Raw genomic sequence first — 16,350 nt, 5'->3', positions numbered from 1 at the left:
AGCTTTTAATAAAATTGTTAGTTTCCCCAATGCCATTCACAACAACAGTGTTGATATGGCAACAAATTAAAAACAGAGCAGTACAAATTAGTAGGGAGAGGATAAAATCCAAAGTGTGAATTATGGTAATATATGAAACTACAGCAGTAAGTTTTTTATAGATGTGATTAGTAAATCATTACTTTCTCTCCATCTATGTGCAATTCTTTTACTGGTACCATGGAGCCTTTCTGAATTCATCAATTTGCTTTCCAATTATTTCCCAATATCCATCAATGCCAGATACCAGTTTTATTTTTCTCCATGGTGTTTTTTAAGTACTCCTTAAAAAACAAGTGGAATGAAAATGAGTCATTTCTTTTTGCTGTAACAACAGGCCAACCCAAAACATTGTCAGTTCTCAGAATTATTATCAAAACCACATTAACACATCAAATGCCAAAATTCATTATGTTGACACACTCAAAGATGAAGTCAGAATCTGCAGAATTTCCATGATCTGTAATTCTGGGCTTACACAGGGATATGATTGGCCATGTATTTGTTTATTTGTTCAATCAATAGCTCATACACTAGAACATCGTTCAGCACCTGCTATGTACTCAGATCTAATCAAAGTGCAGGTGCAGGGAATAAAGTGAGCAAAACAGACAAAACCTTGCACTCAGTGACTATGCTGTGTCACTTAATAGACTCATCCCCACAGTAATAAAATTCATTATATAGTCTTCTCTTTTGAGGAAAAGCTATGTGTATGTGTAAAGCTTTAGAGATTAGTTTGCAATTGTATTTTCTCTCTGTTCCAGGTAAATTTAAAATACTTCTCATCTGACAATAAAAGAAATAATTGTTCTTTGTTGAAAGCAAAGAGAAAGGTTCTGTGATACATATATCTACTGCTCATAAAAAAGAATTCTAAAACCAGCATGGAAATTTTTAGAGCATTTTGAAGAATTATAGGGGCAAGCATTAGGCCCAGTGGTTGAGATGTCATTTGGGATACTCACATCTCATATTGGAGTAACTTTGTTCAAGTCCTGGCTCTGCTCCAAAGTCCAACTTCCTGCAAATGCAGACCCTGGGGTATAGGAAGTGATGGCTCCTTGTGTTGGGTTCCTGACACACACGTGGGAAAACCAGATACAGCTCCTGGCAGCTGGCTTTGGCGTGACCCAGCCAACGCTGCTGTAGGCATTTGGGGAGTGAACCAACAAACCTACCCACCTATTCACCCTCCTTCTTCCTTCCTTCCCTTTCTCTCTCAAATAAATTTTAAAAAGAAGCCAATGTTTCAAAATGTATAATTTCAAACTTGGGTTCTTCAACAGCCAAATACTTGATTCGCCTGTCATGTGCTATCTGAAGATTAGTCATTTCCAGATACGTCTCAGTTACAGCCATACGTAAGAAGAGGTACAACTCAGCCATATTTTACAGCTTTCAAAGCTTACCTCCAATGCTTTTGTTCTGATTGAGTATTTTGAGAAAATAAATCTTTACATATGTATGAGTCATATCATATAAACACATAAAATATTGGCAGTTTTTCACAATTCTTTTGCTTATTCATTAAAAAGTGTCACTTGCAAGTAAAAAGACAAGCATAGTAATGAAGTAAATTTCTATGCTTTCCTTTAACTGGGAAAACACTTCATAAAAATTTGCAGTGTCATTACTGTGTTGTAGGCTGGGCCACATATTCCACTGTGACTAGCTACAAATAATTTTTTACTTATCCCAAATCATTTTTCTTACTTTGGTGAAATTTAGGAGCTTCTCTTTTATTAGACAACATTTTTACATTCTCAGTAGGCTTTTAATATCTATCCTTAACTTGTTCCTTCTGTATAGCTATTTCTTTTTGTTTTTTTTTTTTTAAGATAGAAGAGTCTCTTCCTGATTTTTTTCCCCAAGATGTATTAATTCATTTATTTGAGAAGCAGAGTTACAGACAGAGAGAGGGAGAGACAGAGAGTGGTCTTCCAACTGCTGGTTCATTACCCAAATCGCTTCAAGGGCTGTAGTTGGGCTGATCTGAAACCCGGAGCTTCTTCCAGGTCTCTCACGCATGTGTGCAGGGCCCCAAGCAGTTGGGCCATCTTCCGCTGCTTTCCTATGCCAGTAGCAGGGAGCTGGATCAGAAGTGGAGTAGCCAGAACTTGAACCTGTGTGCATATGGGATGCTGGTACCTTAGACAGAAGCTTAACTTACTACACCACGGCACTGCCCCTTATAGATTTTTCATAATAAAATATTGGGTAAGCAAGGAAAAATTGATCTTATTTACTACATTTGATGAATTTTTGTAGTTTTCATTTAATATTAAAAGCAATCTTTTTGTTGGAGTTTACTTAGAATTCACAAGTTGAAATATAACTTATTGGTCATTCATTCTAATTTAATGCATCATGTGATCAGTCTTGAATAATTAAACAAATACCTATTTTCCCCTACTTTATTTCAGTCATTATTCTAGGCACACAGAATATAATAGTGAGCAGTTAGATAAACAGACAAAAATCCCTGCCTTCTTAGAGCTATCATGCCTTAAGAATAGAAAATGATGTGTTCTTTTCTAGAAATGCAATCGTCTATAAAATTTAATTATATTCAAAGCATGGTAATTTAAAATACATTTTGCTACTTTCTTGTTTTCTAAAATTTCCAAGAGTTTATCTAGTGAGAAATAATGTATTATAAATGTTTTTCCTGATACATGAATTGTTTGGTAAAGCACTTGGCACAAAAAACTAAATGCTCATAGTTTTACCATTGAAAATGTGAATATCAGTATTTTTGAAGCCACACTACACCATCAAATTTTGTATATTTAGATAATTTAGGTTGGGTTTTTTTGGCAGAGATTGTACATTTATCCCCAGCTTTCCCTGTCACCTTCTTCCTTCCTCATTGAACTTCGCCTGGCTGGACACTGTTGTGAAACAAACATTTCTCTTTACTGATGGGTAGGACCTCAGTTAAGCTGCTGGAATTTAACAGCCATCTCAGGCCACATCGTGGAACCACTTAACGACTGCAGCCAGTTAGAAAGCATTTGGATCTCTAATGGCCGTAGTCATTAAGTCAACTCTGGAAAGGTAACACTCATATTCTGATTGCTTCTGAGAAAAAACTCTTGAGAACTGTCAACTGCAGGCAAATCCAATCCAGTAGTCTGTAATGCACTTGCACAAACTGAACAATCTGCTGGATTCTTTATCATTCTTACCATCCTGATGATTTATTGAAGATGATGAAACGTTCAACTATGTCACATGTCTATTATTGGCAACACCAGGATTCACCACTCCAACTCTTGGAGATTTTCCTGAAACATAAAAACACAAACATTTGTTTTGACATCATTTGCACATACTCACAGTTATCTAGAAACAAAACAAGGCACTCCTGGCCAAAATAGCAAGTAACTGATCATAACAAAAAATATCTTTATGGACAAAGGCAAAACTACAAAGGTGAGACACAGATAAATTAAGGAAGAAGGACATACTGTATATTTGATTAAGTTACATAGAACTGTCCATGACTTTTATTTGTTTTTATCAAAGATTTTTTAAAGCGTTCACTTCATGTGAAAAAGTGAAAAGTGACTGTGAAAAAGAAATGTGACTGTTTCACAACTTGTGTAACAGAACTGATGTCACTGTTGCGTTTTTATCACTCTTCCCTGTTAAATGTGGCTTCCTCTCATTTCTCTGAGAAATTAGGATCCCATATGCTCTAACTTCTTTTTCTCCCTCAGATTCTATACTCCGCATGAATGTTTACAGCTAGGTTACCTTCATTTTCTAATCAAGATCTCATCGATTAAAAATCAGATCCATCATGAGTCATGTAACGATCATACACAACTGGTTATTTGTCCAAATTCCAGTGAGTTATAACCACTGCTTAACTGTCTGAGAGCATTTTAATCCAGAGTGTTTAACATAACTTGAACAGCTACATCATTTAATTGGTAACACTATACCTTTACAAGCAAAAGCTAGCCTTGCACTAGAGACACCAAGTCTACAAAAAGTAAATACAAGAGAACTAAACCATCAAGTTTTAAAAGTTAATGTCAGGAATATCTCATTTAGTTCAAATAAACTGCTATGAAATATTAATCCTTTAAAATATGTAAACAAAGAGACAAGTACCTAAAAGTATCACCTCGATGAGAGCGTTTATATTCTGCTGAATGATGGGATTACATGACAGAAAGACTTAAAATATACCTATACATAAAAAGTTGGGCTCCCAAAACAATATGAAATATTTATACCATCTCTAAGTGAATGCCTATAATGTAAACAACGTACCCCACTTAAAAGAGTTTCAAAATCACTTTTACTGTTGCAATAAATTTACTTTCTGAAACTCTGAGGAAATTATAAATCTATTATAAAAATTATGTTATTTAATAAATTAAGACCAGAATTATATTATTATTCATGATCATCAATAATTATTAAACTTTTCAAAATATTCATGAGAAAAATGCTTTTAGTTCACAATTTACTGTGAAAAATTATAGTTCAAAGTTTCCTTTAATAACATAGACCTTCAAGTTGTATTTTAAATCTCCATTTCTACTCAGAAAAATTTAGATTTGAATACATTGTTAAACCAGCCTAGCAAGTGATATACTCTGGTATCATATCAACTAATATATAAGAAATTCAGTTATTTCATAAAGGTACAGTATTAAAATTTTATTATTGCATTTCCATTGATTCCATGAACTTTTCTTAAATTTTAGCACTGCTGTGTGTATAACGTAGTACAAAGAGGCAGTGTGGCATTACAGTTAACAATGGCTAATAAAGTGAACTGGGTTCAAATTCAGGTTTTGTGTAGCAATGGCTTTGGATACGGGTTGAGTACATCCCCCAGTGGTTCGTGTGCTGGAAGCTGGGCCTCACTGTGATGTGTTGAGATGGTCAACCATCTAAATGTGGCCTCATGGAAAGTGATGAGGAGTGGAGACTCCACTCTTACGAATGGGTTAATGCTGTTTTGGGTTGCAGGTTAGGTCCTGAAGGACTGAGTTAGTCACCTCAAGAATGAGTTGTTAGGAAAAGTGTAAGCTAGCCCCACCCCCAAGGCTCTTGCTTCCTATCTCACCAAATGCTAGTTTCTGTACATGATCTCACCAGTGTGATGCGATCACAACTAATTATCATCATAAGTGGTGCCCAGCAGAGCTCAGCAGATGCCAGTGCAATGATCTTGAATCTCTAGATCTGTGGGCTAAACAAACCTCTTTTCTTTATACATCACCAAGCATCAGGAATTGTGTTATAGAGCAACAGAGACTAACACAGGTGCCATCTGCAAAACCTTGAGGACATCTCTCATGTCTATGTGTCTGTTTTTAAATTAAGAACAACAACATTTATCTCATAAGGTCATGTAAGGAGTTCCTTGCAAAGCTTAGAGTCTCAAGTGAGAAGTGGACACAAAAATCCAATTCTGACCTCATTCACTGTCATTTATTCATTGTATTTTATGTGTAGCAATCCAAGGAAGCAAAAATAAGGACAGGCATTTCTGGCTGAATTGCTGACTTTTCCTTCTCTTCATCTACAAATGTTCTTGATACACTGAAAGAAAACTTCAGGAATTTGAGAAATCTTATTTTCCATGTCAGAAGCTATTACATCACTCTATGCGTGAGGACACATCTTAGTCTTATCCAGGTTTGAGGAATTCTTGCATCAACCAGGATAAATACTATATACTTGGAAAGCTAAAAACGAAATGCGTTTTTTAATTTTTTCTGATTATTACCCTTATTCAAGACAGAAGAAAAAGGCAAGTGACTGAGATGGAAGGACAGGATAGTAATGTTGCTCTACCTTTGAAAAAATACCCACTCAGGCAATGTTAGGAAATGGTATTATTTGGATCCAGAGTCCTTGCCAAGTGGACGTTGGCAGGCACTGTGCATTGGCCCTTTATTAGATTTGTCAGTCTCAGCCACACACATCTCATTTTAGTTTGGATACAAATGCCCTTCTCTTAGCCACCAGGGGGAGAAGTGCTGAAAACTCTATTACAGTGAAACTATTCAGGAATTGGTGACATTCCCTGAGATGTGCCCAAGGGGGGGTCTCCTTGACATCTTCACAGAATTCTACAAATATACTGGAAGAGTGTCCAAAAGAAGTGGCACATGCTTTATTTTTTAAATTAATTCCACATTAGATGTTTTATTATTAAACTTCTATTTATGGAGGATTAATATCTGGTGATAAATAGCATTCTCAGTGAGGAACCTCAAATAGCCTTCTATGATTACTACAAGGCTCACTTAAACCAATACCTTCATATTCTATTTGAGGATTAACAAAAATCTATGTTTTCATTTCATAAAGTTTCAATTCCTAACTATACATACTATACATTTTTTTTTTTGACAGGCAGAGTGGACAGTGAGAGAGAGAGAGACAGAGAGAAAGGTCTTCCTTTGCAGTTGGTTCACCCTCCAATGGCCGCCGCGGCCGGCATGCTGCGGCTGGCGCACCGTGCTGATCCGATGGCAGGAGCCAGGTGCTTCTCCTGGTCTTCCATGGGGTGCAGGGCCCAAGTACTTGGGCTATCCTCCACTGCACTCCCTGGTCACAGCAGAGAGCTGGCCTGGAAGAGGGGCAACCGGGACAGAATCCGGCACCCCAACCGGGACTAAAACCCGGTGTGCTGGCGCCGCAAGGTGGAGGATTAGCCTAGTGAGCTGCGGCGCCGGCCCCCAACTATACATTTCTAAACTTTCTAAATATCAACTCTCTCATTTTCAATTAATTATGCAATGAAACCATGAAAAATGTTTATCTTGATCATATCTCAGCAATTACCACATTTCAAAGAACTATTTTGCCTTACATGGGGCTTCTTTTATATGTATAAGATTGATCTCTCCTCTGAAGCTCTCTATGTTTAATCTTCCTATGAGCATTTAGAGGTAGAGGCACACATATAACACCGTAAGATATATTTTTACATGTAAATTGTGAATTCAGGCTTTAAAAAAGTCATTATATCTCAGCAAAACATTGATTTTGCTAATGGAGTAGTTCCAACATGACAGTAAGAGCACTAGCATTTTAGCAAACCCAAGTCTTGTAATGGATTTTGTCTTCAAGCTTTTTGGAATGTGTGGGACTTGGTCTTCCCTTTCAGATCCAATTGACAGTTTATTAAGTATTATGCTTAGATAAATAAGTCTTCTTAGATAATTTTTTTTTTTTTGCTCCCAACTCTGGAGAGAGAAAGATGCATAATTATCCTAGCACATACTAGGTCATACAGCTTTATCACACCTCCGAGCCTAGGTAAGATACATATGCATGCCAGTGTTGCCTTCAGCCTAGAAAACTACATATCGCCCCTTGGCTTTGAGTGAATTTCTTCTAGGAGGATAAAAGAAAGATGAGATGGCCAAGAGTGGTCATTGCCAAACCCTTAAAGGACAGGTGACCTCCAACAAATTAGTGTAGTGTAAAACAAGGATGGGTTAGCAGCAATGGGAAGCAAAAGATGAAATTGTTCTAAACGACATTTATTTCCTCACTATGGGACTCTCCTAGACTCAGTTTGCTCATATGATCAGATGAAGGAAGGAGGTCAATCAACATAGGTGACATGCTGGAGGCAGCAGAGAGTGCATCACAAAGATACTACATAATGTTTGTGGAAAATTGAACTAAAAGTTTACTTAGAAGCAAAATTATCTTGAAATCAATATAACTTTTTGGAGGGGGGTCTCCAAAAGGCTTACAGAGAATGCACATCATGAAAAAGCTATGAAAGATCTCTGCGAGTGAGATCCCAGTGGAAAGAATGGGTCATCAAAGAAGGAGGTACCTTTCTCTGAAGGGAGGAGACAACTTCCACTTTGACTATGGCCTTGTCTAAATATGATCAGAGTCAGTGAACCCAGGGGGCTTCCATAGCCTTGGCAGCTCATGACAAGAGCCGAGGGTGATTACTGATGACATAAACAAGAGTGTCAATTTGTTAAGTCAACAACAGGAGTCACTGTGCACTTACTCCTCATGTAGGATCTCTGTCCTTAGTATGCTGTATATTGAGATTTAATGCTATAACTAGTACTCAAACAGTATTTTTCACTTTATGTTACTGTATGGGAGCAAACTGTTGAAATCTTTACTTAATGTATGCTAAACTGATCTTCTGTATATAAAGAGAAACGAAAATGAATCTTGATGTGAATGGAAGGGGAGAGGGAGTGGGAAAGGGGAGGGTTGCGGGTGGGAGGGACGTTATGGGGGGGAAGCCATTGTAATCCATAAGCTGTACTTTGGAAATTTATATTCATTAAATAAAAGTTAAAAAAAATAAAAGCCATATGTGTAATGCTTAAAAAAAAAAAAGAAAAAGCTATGGATTTAAAAGATGGTTGCACCAAAATAATTTTATTTTTAACTCCATTTTCCATGAACTTTTCTGAATTACCCTCATATGTAGGAGGGCGATGTTTCAGACCAGGCAATAGAAAAGACTTAAAGAAGTCTTTCCCAGAGGAGGTGATGATTTCACAGTGGCACAGGACACAAACAGATGAAGATGTTGGGAGAATATATCTTAGAACAGACCATGTACAGGCAGGGTTAGTGGGTGATGAGATGACATCCAAAACACTTATACCCACAATATGGTTGGTGTTCATCATTAATACCTTCTCTCCTTATTTTTAAGACAGACATTGCCTGGTCCAAAGAGATAAGAGCTTGGCTGCCAACCAACCATGTTCTTAGCAGGCTAAAGGAGACTGCCTTAGAATTAGGGAAAGGTAAAGTCAGGATCAGCTGCACAGGCGGACAATCTCTGCAGCTGTACAGAACCCACACTGAGAGGGCTGGTGCTGTAGTGTAGAGGGTTAAGTCAGCATCCCATATGAGTGCCAGTTTGTGGCTTGTGTCCTGGCTGCTTCACTTCTCATCCAGCTCCCTGTTAATAGCCTGGGAAAGCAGTGGAAATGGCCCAAGTGCTTGGGCCCCTGCAACCACATGGGATACCCGGAAGAAGCTCTGGGTCCTGACTTCAGATTGGCCCAGCTCTGGTCATCATGGCCATCTGGGGAGTAAACCAGTGGATGGAAGACATTTCTTCTCCCTCCCTCTCTGTAACTCTGCCTTTCAAATAAATAAATATTTTTTTTTAAAAAAAGGTCACTGAGCTTGTTTTAATGCTCTGCTATTGCTATCTTGAAATTCTTACTAATATTGAACAGGGCAACCCATGTTGTCATTTCACAGTGGGCATCACAAATTGTGTAGCCACTTCTATGTGTGGTATCAAAAACCATATTTGTATAGATCACTATGATTCCATCGTAGTTTCTTACTTCTTAGTTCCGTGAACTTCCATGATTTTTTCTATAGCATTAAGAACAGAAACAGCCATACCTACTCATTCATGAGGATTGAGTTAATTCCAGTTGTAACACTAGTTTTTGTTTTGTAACTTACTGCAGAAGTTGAGAGAACAGAAATTAGCCACTGAGATTCTTGTGTGTAAAAAAAAAGTTACAATTTAGAATGATTTTAAATACCTGGAAATCAATACCTGCCTACTATCTTTTCTTCTCTCTTCCTCTATCTTAGCAATTGAACTCAAGCTACATGATAAATACTGTACTAACTGCCAAAAATATAGGTTCAAGAAGACAAGTCTTTTCCCTCAAGGAACCTATACTTATATAAAAGAAACAGAAATAGTGAAGTATAACAAACATCATGGAAGAAATATGGGGTGCAATGAAAATACAGAAGTAGTTACACAGGAAGGAAGAGTGACATGAGGGGAGGTGATGTGGGCTCAATCCCAACCAAGTGGATACTTTACAAAAGAGACACATTTTAGATAAAAGAAGGAGGCATTGGGACAAAGACATTTTAGGCCCAAAGGAAAGCAGTCATAAAAGTTTGAAACACAAATTTATTAGGAGAAAGTCCAAGCAGTTCTATAAATATTTGTCAAAGATGCCTGTGGAAGAGTGAATAGTCAGACTGGAAAAGAAAACAGGCCAGAGTCAAGTCTAAAGTTATTATAAGTTATGGGCCAGATTTTTAACTTCATTGTGACCTTCCCTTGAAAATAACAGGAAAGTGAGCCAAGCACAGAGATGTTGCGGCTACATACAACATGTAGATAAATGATAAGAGAACTCGAGTGGAGATGGCATCTCCCTAAATAGCTCACATCTCAGGCCAAGGTAAGAAGTATGCATGGCGGGGCAGGCATTTACTGCAGTGGTTAAGATGTTTCTTGGGACTTTTGCATCCCGTATCAGAGTACCTAGTTTGATACTTGGCTTCACTCCCACTTCCAGCTTCCTGTTAATGGATAGCTTGGGAGCAAACAGATAATGACTCAAGTACACCTAGACTTAGTTCCAGCCTAGATTGACCTGACCTAGCTTCTGCTGTTGCAGGAATTTGGGTAGTGAACCAGTGGATAGAAGCCTGCTCTCATCCGCCTCTTTTGGCTTTCAGACAACAAATAAATGGAAAAAAGATCTGACTCTAGTGATGTTATAGAGTAGAAATTCAGAGCAGACTTCTGTCCCCAACCAGTATTTTACTGAGCAAATATTACAGCACAAGTACTTAGTTACATTCAGAGAATGCTAAGATAGACTCCTTCTTATCAAGAATTGTAGAATGCAAGGCAGAGAATGCACTGAGTACGCTATGCCCAGGATACTGAGAACAAACGAGGCCTCCTTAACTTTCTCACAGAATTCAGTCTTCTCATGGGGTATAACAGTCTCAACAGAATCTTTGGAATTGAGACTTAAAGGTAAAGAATTAATTGACCGGGCACCAGATGAGAAATTGTGAAGGAAGCAATAGTTCTAGGCAAAGAGAAGGAAACAGAAACACAAGGAAATAAGCATTTATATTGATGGTACAGAGTGCAAAGGAGAGATGATGAGGCACTGACCCAGGACACTGATCCTAGGAATGGAGAAGAAAATGAAGGATAACTTGGGCCAGCGACGTGGCTCACTTGGTTAATCCTCCGCCTTGCAGCGCCAGCACCCATATGGGCACCAGGTTCTAGTCCCGGTTGCTCCTCTTCCAGTCCAGCTCTCTGCTGTGGCCTGGGAAGACAGTATAGGAAGCACCTGGCTCCTGGCTTTGAACCGGTGTAGCTAGCTCTGGCCATAGCAGCCATTTGGGGGTGGGGGGCGGTGAATCAACGGAAGGAAGACCTTTCTCTCTGTCTCTCTTTCACTGTCTAACTCTCTTTCAAACAGAAAAAAAGGGAAGGATAACTTGTGAAATGTTTAAGAAGTACCAGTAGGACCTAGTTACTGCTTCAGTGTCAGCGGTGGTGGAGGTGGGGAATAGGAGGTGGCTTCTTTTTCTCTGTTTCTTTCACCTCATTGCACCAACAACCACAAGGAACTTTCTAAACTACTATACTTAACTAAGTTGTTTTACCCCTGTAGGTTGTATTCTAGGAAGGGGACTTATTCTCTAAAATTATAATCATCACAAACACATATATCTACAGTCACATAGTTTACTTTGATCCCAAAACACATATACTGGAATCCCAGGATAATCTTGGTTGTTCAAACGTACCTCCAGACATGGCCTTCACCAAACAACTACCCCCTCCCTTTCTTTTAACAGGTTCCCTTTTTAAACAACTACATACATTAACTTAATGTATCATAGATAAAGCATTAAGATATGTCTTTAATTAGATCAAATTCAAGTGGTTACAATGTGCAGTCACTAAATCTCAGGGTTGGGAAGCATTTTAGTGGTTGCACAATCGATACACTTGAGATATTGTCTGCAATTTAAATTCTTATATCCATAATTTTCACAAAATCAACAGGCTAGAGAGCAATACAACTTACCAGTGGCCTTAGGAAGCTTTACTGCAATTTCTCATTTTGAGAAATAAGATTTTAAGGAGCTGAGAACAAAAATATATGACTCTGGATTTCACAATTCCATGCATTTTCAATTCATTTTTCTACTTTGTCTAATAACTTTCAAATGTCGATTTTTTTCCCTTCTCATTTAAACGTTTCTCATGCTTTCTGGCATAAGAATCATAGTAAGTAAAATCAGTCACTGTTTGCTTTCATTTTGAGTGCCTTCTTTTACAGGGAAGAGGAACACAGCCCATAAAGAATAGAAACCAGAATGAGTGGGTCAAATAGAAATAGGAGCCATAGAGAAATAGACTGCTCTGTCCACAACAAGAATGACTGCTGTATGGGTTACAAAGCAGAAGCTTACATGCTATCTTAATAAAGTTTTCTTTGGTAGTATGACAATATCAGACAATATGATAATACTTGAAAGCTCTGACTTCAAAGGTAGAAAAAACTTATTTTAAAAAACCCAACTACGGGACAAAATATAATTTGTCAATCATATATGAGACAGATCAAAATTCCTTATGCCTCCTAGAAAATTATTTACTTCACAAAATAATTGCTTAGAATTCCTTTTAAGAGGCCCCAATCTCTAAATATAATTACATAAATTAATTCAACCTATTAAAAACATAGAGAGCACTCGCACACAGACATGTCATGCAGGATTTATATCCTTTATCACTTGGAGCAACAAAAAACTGTTTACATATTGAAATAAAAGGAAAATAAAAAATCATCATCATTATTTGTTGAACCAATAAAGGATTTCTGACATACATGTATGATGACAAATGCAGGGTGTCATGCTTAAATATCCTAGCATGTATGCTCAAAGACCTGAAACATGACATCACACAATTACTAACAGCCAGATAAAAATTATGGCTGAATAAGTAGGATGACAACCAAGGAAGAGACTTGTGAATAATTAATAGTTAAATGCCACACATACAGCCTATTTAACTTGCACTTCACTTCTTTTCCAAAATCTTGAATTCATTCAATGAATACGTGCAGACCTACTACTTGTCAGATTTATCACTCTGTTTATAGAAGCTAATGACATAAATAGATGATGACATCTCATCTCCTCCCTAGGAAACTTTTGTTTCATTCACCACTGATCTTGTGTTCTTTTTGTTGGTGGGGAAATTGATAAATGTTCACCACATTCAGTAACATTTTCCAGACTTCCAGACAAATGAATTCATAATATACACATTTGCTTCCCCTTGAAAGTATAAGTTTTATCGCTTTTGTTTCCAGAGTACACAGAGTAAGTTTATTTTTAAGAAGAATTAGTGAAATAATACAACGACTGCTTCACCGAGTAGTCTGGCCTCAAAGCCACTGTTAGTCTGAGAACAATTTTAGTGACGTACTTCTTTTTCCTCAGGGGCTTGTTCCAATTAAAATGAGTCTACTCCTGTGTAAAGTTTTGTTTATCTGGCTACCACATACTTAACGAGAAGTCCACTACCTGTTCTTGGCTGATTCAAAAAGGTAAATGCTTTCGTTTCTGTTAAATGTTGAGTTTGTAATGACTTTTTGTATATATTTTTAAAAAGATAGTCTCACATCTTTTTTTTTTTTTTTTTACCTTTTCTACTACAGTTTATTGTCAGAGGGGACTTAAAAAAAAAACTAGTTTTCTAGTTTTTTTCCTTTTTTCTGCCCAGATATCTATTTTCTGTTTCTTTACCTTATCTTCACTTGAGGATGAAGGAGGTCATATTCATAGTTATGTGTTGCACTACAGCTAAAATATCAGTTTAAATAATAATTTATCCATTTACTACTCTTCCAGAGATATATTCATTTATTTAGCCATATTTATATTGTACCAATATACCAATATTAATATAGACAGGAATGACTTTATAATGTGCCAAATAGCTAACTAATACTTCCTAAAATTGACATTCTAAATATCAATCTACATAGATAGTTTGTGAAATTAGATTGTGCACATATACTGGCTAGAATTAAAGGCTCAGTGAAACAATCTTATTAACCTCAATTCTTCCCCAATTATTTGATGTTTCATTAGGTAACTTGATTACTCTATCTATTCCTAAGAAAGTTCAATTGAGATTTCTCAATTTGGCTTGACTTCTACAACAACTTGCCCAAGGTCATGTTATCAACAGCCTAGAAATGGATTCAGGTTTGTAGAGCTAAAAAGTTCTCACTTTGCATAGCAGGCAGAATTGTATCAATGCATTGTCCCTCACCTCCACCTGAAAGGTATGTTTTTTTTTCCCATTATTTTATATGTACATCAATAGAAATTAAAGGCCATCCAAGTCTAAAACCAAAAGCCATCCTCCCAAAATGAATCCTATTTTCTCTGTAGGTTCCTATGGTGAAGTTTAATTCCCAGCATGATGGTAACTGGAGGTGGAGTCATTAGGGGGCAATAAAGTCATAAAAGTAGGGCTCTCGTGAGTTGGGCTGATGATCCCAGAGAGCGTTCTCACCCTCCTTCCACCACCAGGACAAGGGCCCTCACCAGACCTCAAATATGTGATATTCTAATATTGGACTTCCAACCTGCAGAACTGTGAGAAATGAATCTGACTGTGTATAAGCCATCCAAGTGACATCGGCCCCAAGTAAGAAGATAGCATCTGAGACTATACTGTTTTCCTCAGAGGCCATTTTATAATCCCTCACAAAGTAGACCTTACTTTTATAACATTCCTGGAACCTTTCATTTCAATTCCTCTCTCTACTGTATTGGATAAACTCCTTATGTTTTCTATAAATTGTAGTTCTTCTCTTCCCCTTTATCAGCAGTCTTCAGTAACAAAGACAAATTTTCTAAAAGGTAAAACTAATAACATGTGGACACATACACACTATAAAATTATCTAGTAACACCTAACACAACCAAGTTCAACTTAATTACCATGCATATATTCTCCATGATCATGATCCAATTGTTGCCTTTTTCTAGCCCTTCCTATACATTACACCATGTATCTCATTCTCTGGCCATGTTAAATCACTCTTTCCTGGATATGCCAAGAGCTTTCATATTCCTGCATCTTTGTTGAGATAATCCAGTGATCTGAGTGTGTTTTACATCCCCACAATACCTTTGTATCAGATTGTGCTTCCTCTGCGATGTCTTCTGTGCGTTTCTCCCACAGGGATACCGTGATTGACTGCCCAATACTAATCCTATTCCAAATGATTGGCTCACATCAAGATAAACTCATTTTTCTATTCTATACTTGTTCAGGAATAGTAAATGACACAACCCTGGCCAAATTTAGATCCTCTATTACCTTCTATGTTTGACATCTTTCCCAAAGCTTCAACTCCTTTAACAGCAAGAAGTCTAACACATTTATCTTTAAAAAATCAATGTATTTATTGAAAGTTACAGAGAAAGAGGAAGAAACAGATACAAAGTTCTGATAGTTCAAGGCCCAAATGGCCATGACAGTTGGGGCTTGGCAGGCTCCATCCAGCTCTCCCACAGGAGTGGCAGGAGCCCAAGCACTTGTGCCATCTTCTGCTGCTTTCTCAGGCACATTAGCAGGAAGCAGAGTTAGAAGTGGAGCATCTGGGACTAGAACAAGTACTCATACAGGATGCTGATGTCACAGATGGCAGTTTACCCTGCTGCACCACAACAGTAGCCTCTATCACATTTTATCTTTGTAATGGTCATATGTGCACCTCTTACATGGTAGGAACAATGACATAGTAAGCATAATAAATGTTTATATAATAGGTATTTTCATTTAATAATCAGGATTATAATTTTTAAATATTTATTTATTTGAAGGCAGAGTGACACAGACAGAGAGAAAGAAAGATAAACAGATTTTCCAACATGCTGGTTTACCTACCAAATGGCCCCAATAGTCAGGGCTAGGACTGGTCAAAGCCAGGACCTGGGAACTCCATCTGGATTTCCTAGGAAGGTGGCAGACCCTAGGTACTTGGAGCATTTGCTGCTTTCCCAGGTGTATTAGCAAATAGCTGGGTGAGAGGTTGAGCAGCTGAGACTTGAACAGGCACTCTGACATGGGATGCTGGTGTAACAAGCAATAGCTTAATCCACTCTGCAATGCCAGCCTCTGCAGAATTACATTTGTATTTGTCACAAAATAGGCTGTCACATAGTCACAACTGTCATACAGTATACATTTAAATGAGTAACTGATATTTGAAAAAACAGGATTTATATGATATAAAATTAGGAGTCAGTTTTAACAATTTCAGCATAATTCACTTTTGCCAAACTATTATCACAGTTGGTGTTTACTCTTAATGCTTTTATCCAACATTCTTTGAGATTGTTCCTATAACTTTACATTTTTTAAATAATAGCACCCTAATAAAAATCTCCTCCAATACATGACATCCCACTGTTTTCTTATCTATTTTGTTAGACTTG

At 37.4% G+C, this 16,350-nt stretch overlaps 1 long non-coding RNA gene across 2 annotated transcripts in view; it reads right to left on the bottom strand.

Annotated features, from left to right (window-relative positions):
- LOC138843878 (uncharacterized) overlaps positions 1-16,350 on the bottom strand; it is a 165,577-nt gene that overhangs the window by 90,994 nt on the left and 58,233 nt on the right. For both annotated transcript variants that reach the window (XR_011379012.2, XR_016213006.1), the window contains exon 3: positions 3,231-3,329. This is a non-coding gene — a long non-coding RNA (uncharacterized LOC138843878). The remainder of the gene's footprint in view (positions 1-3,230; positions 3,330-16,350) is intronic.

The sequence above is a fragment of the Oryctolagus cuniculus genome, chromosome 9 (genome assembly GCF_051225735.1).
Source record: "Oryctolagus cuniculus isolate XC-2025 breed Fujian yellow rabbit chromosome 9, ASM5122573v1, whole genome shotgun sequence".
NCBI lineage: Eukaryota > Metazoa > Chordata > Mammalia > Lagomorpha > Leporidae > Oryctolagus > Oryctolagus cuniculus.
Note: the sequence above shows the minus strand (reverse complement) of the source record. Positions and strands in the feature narration are given on the sequence as shown.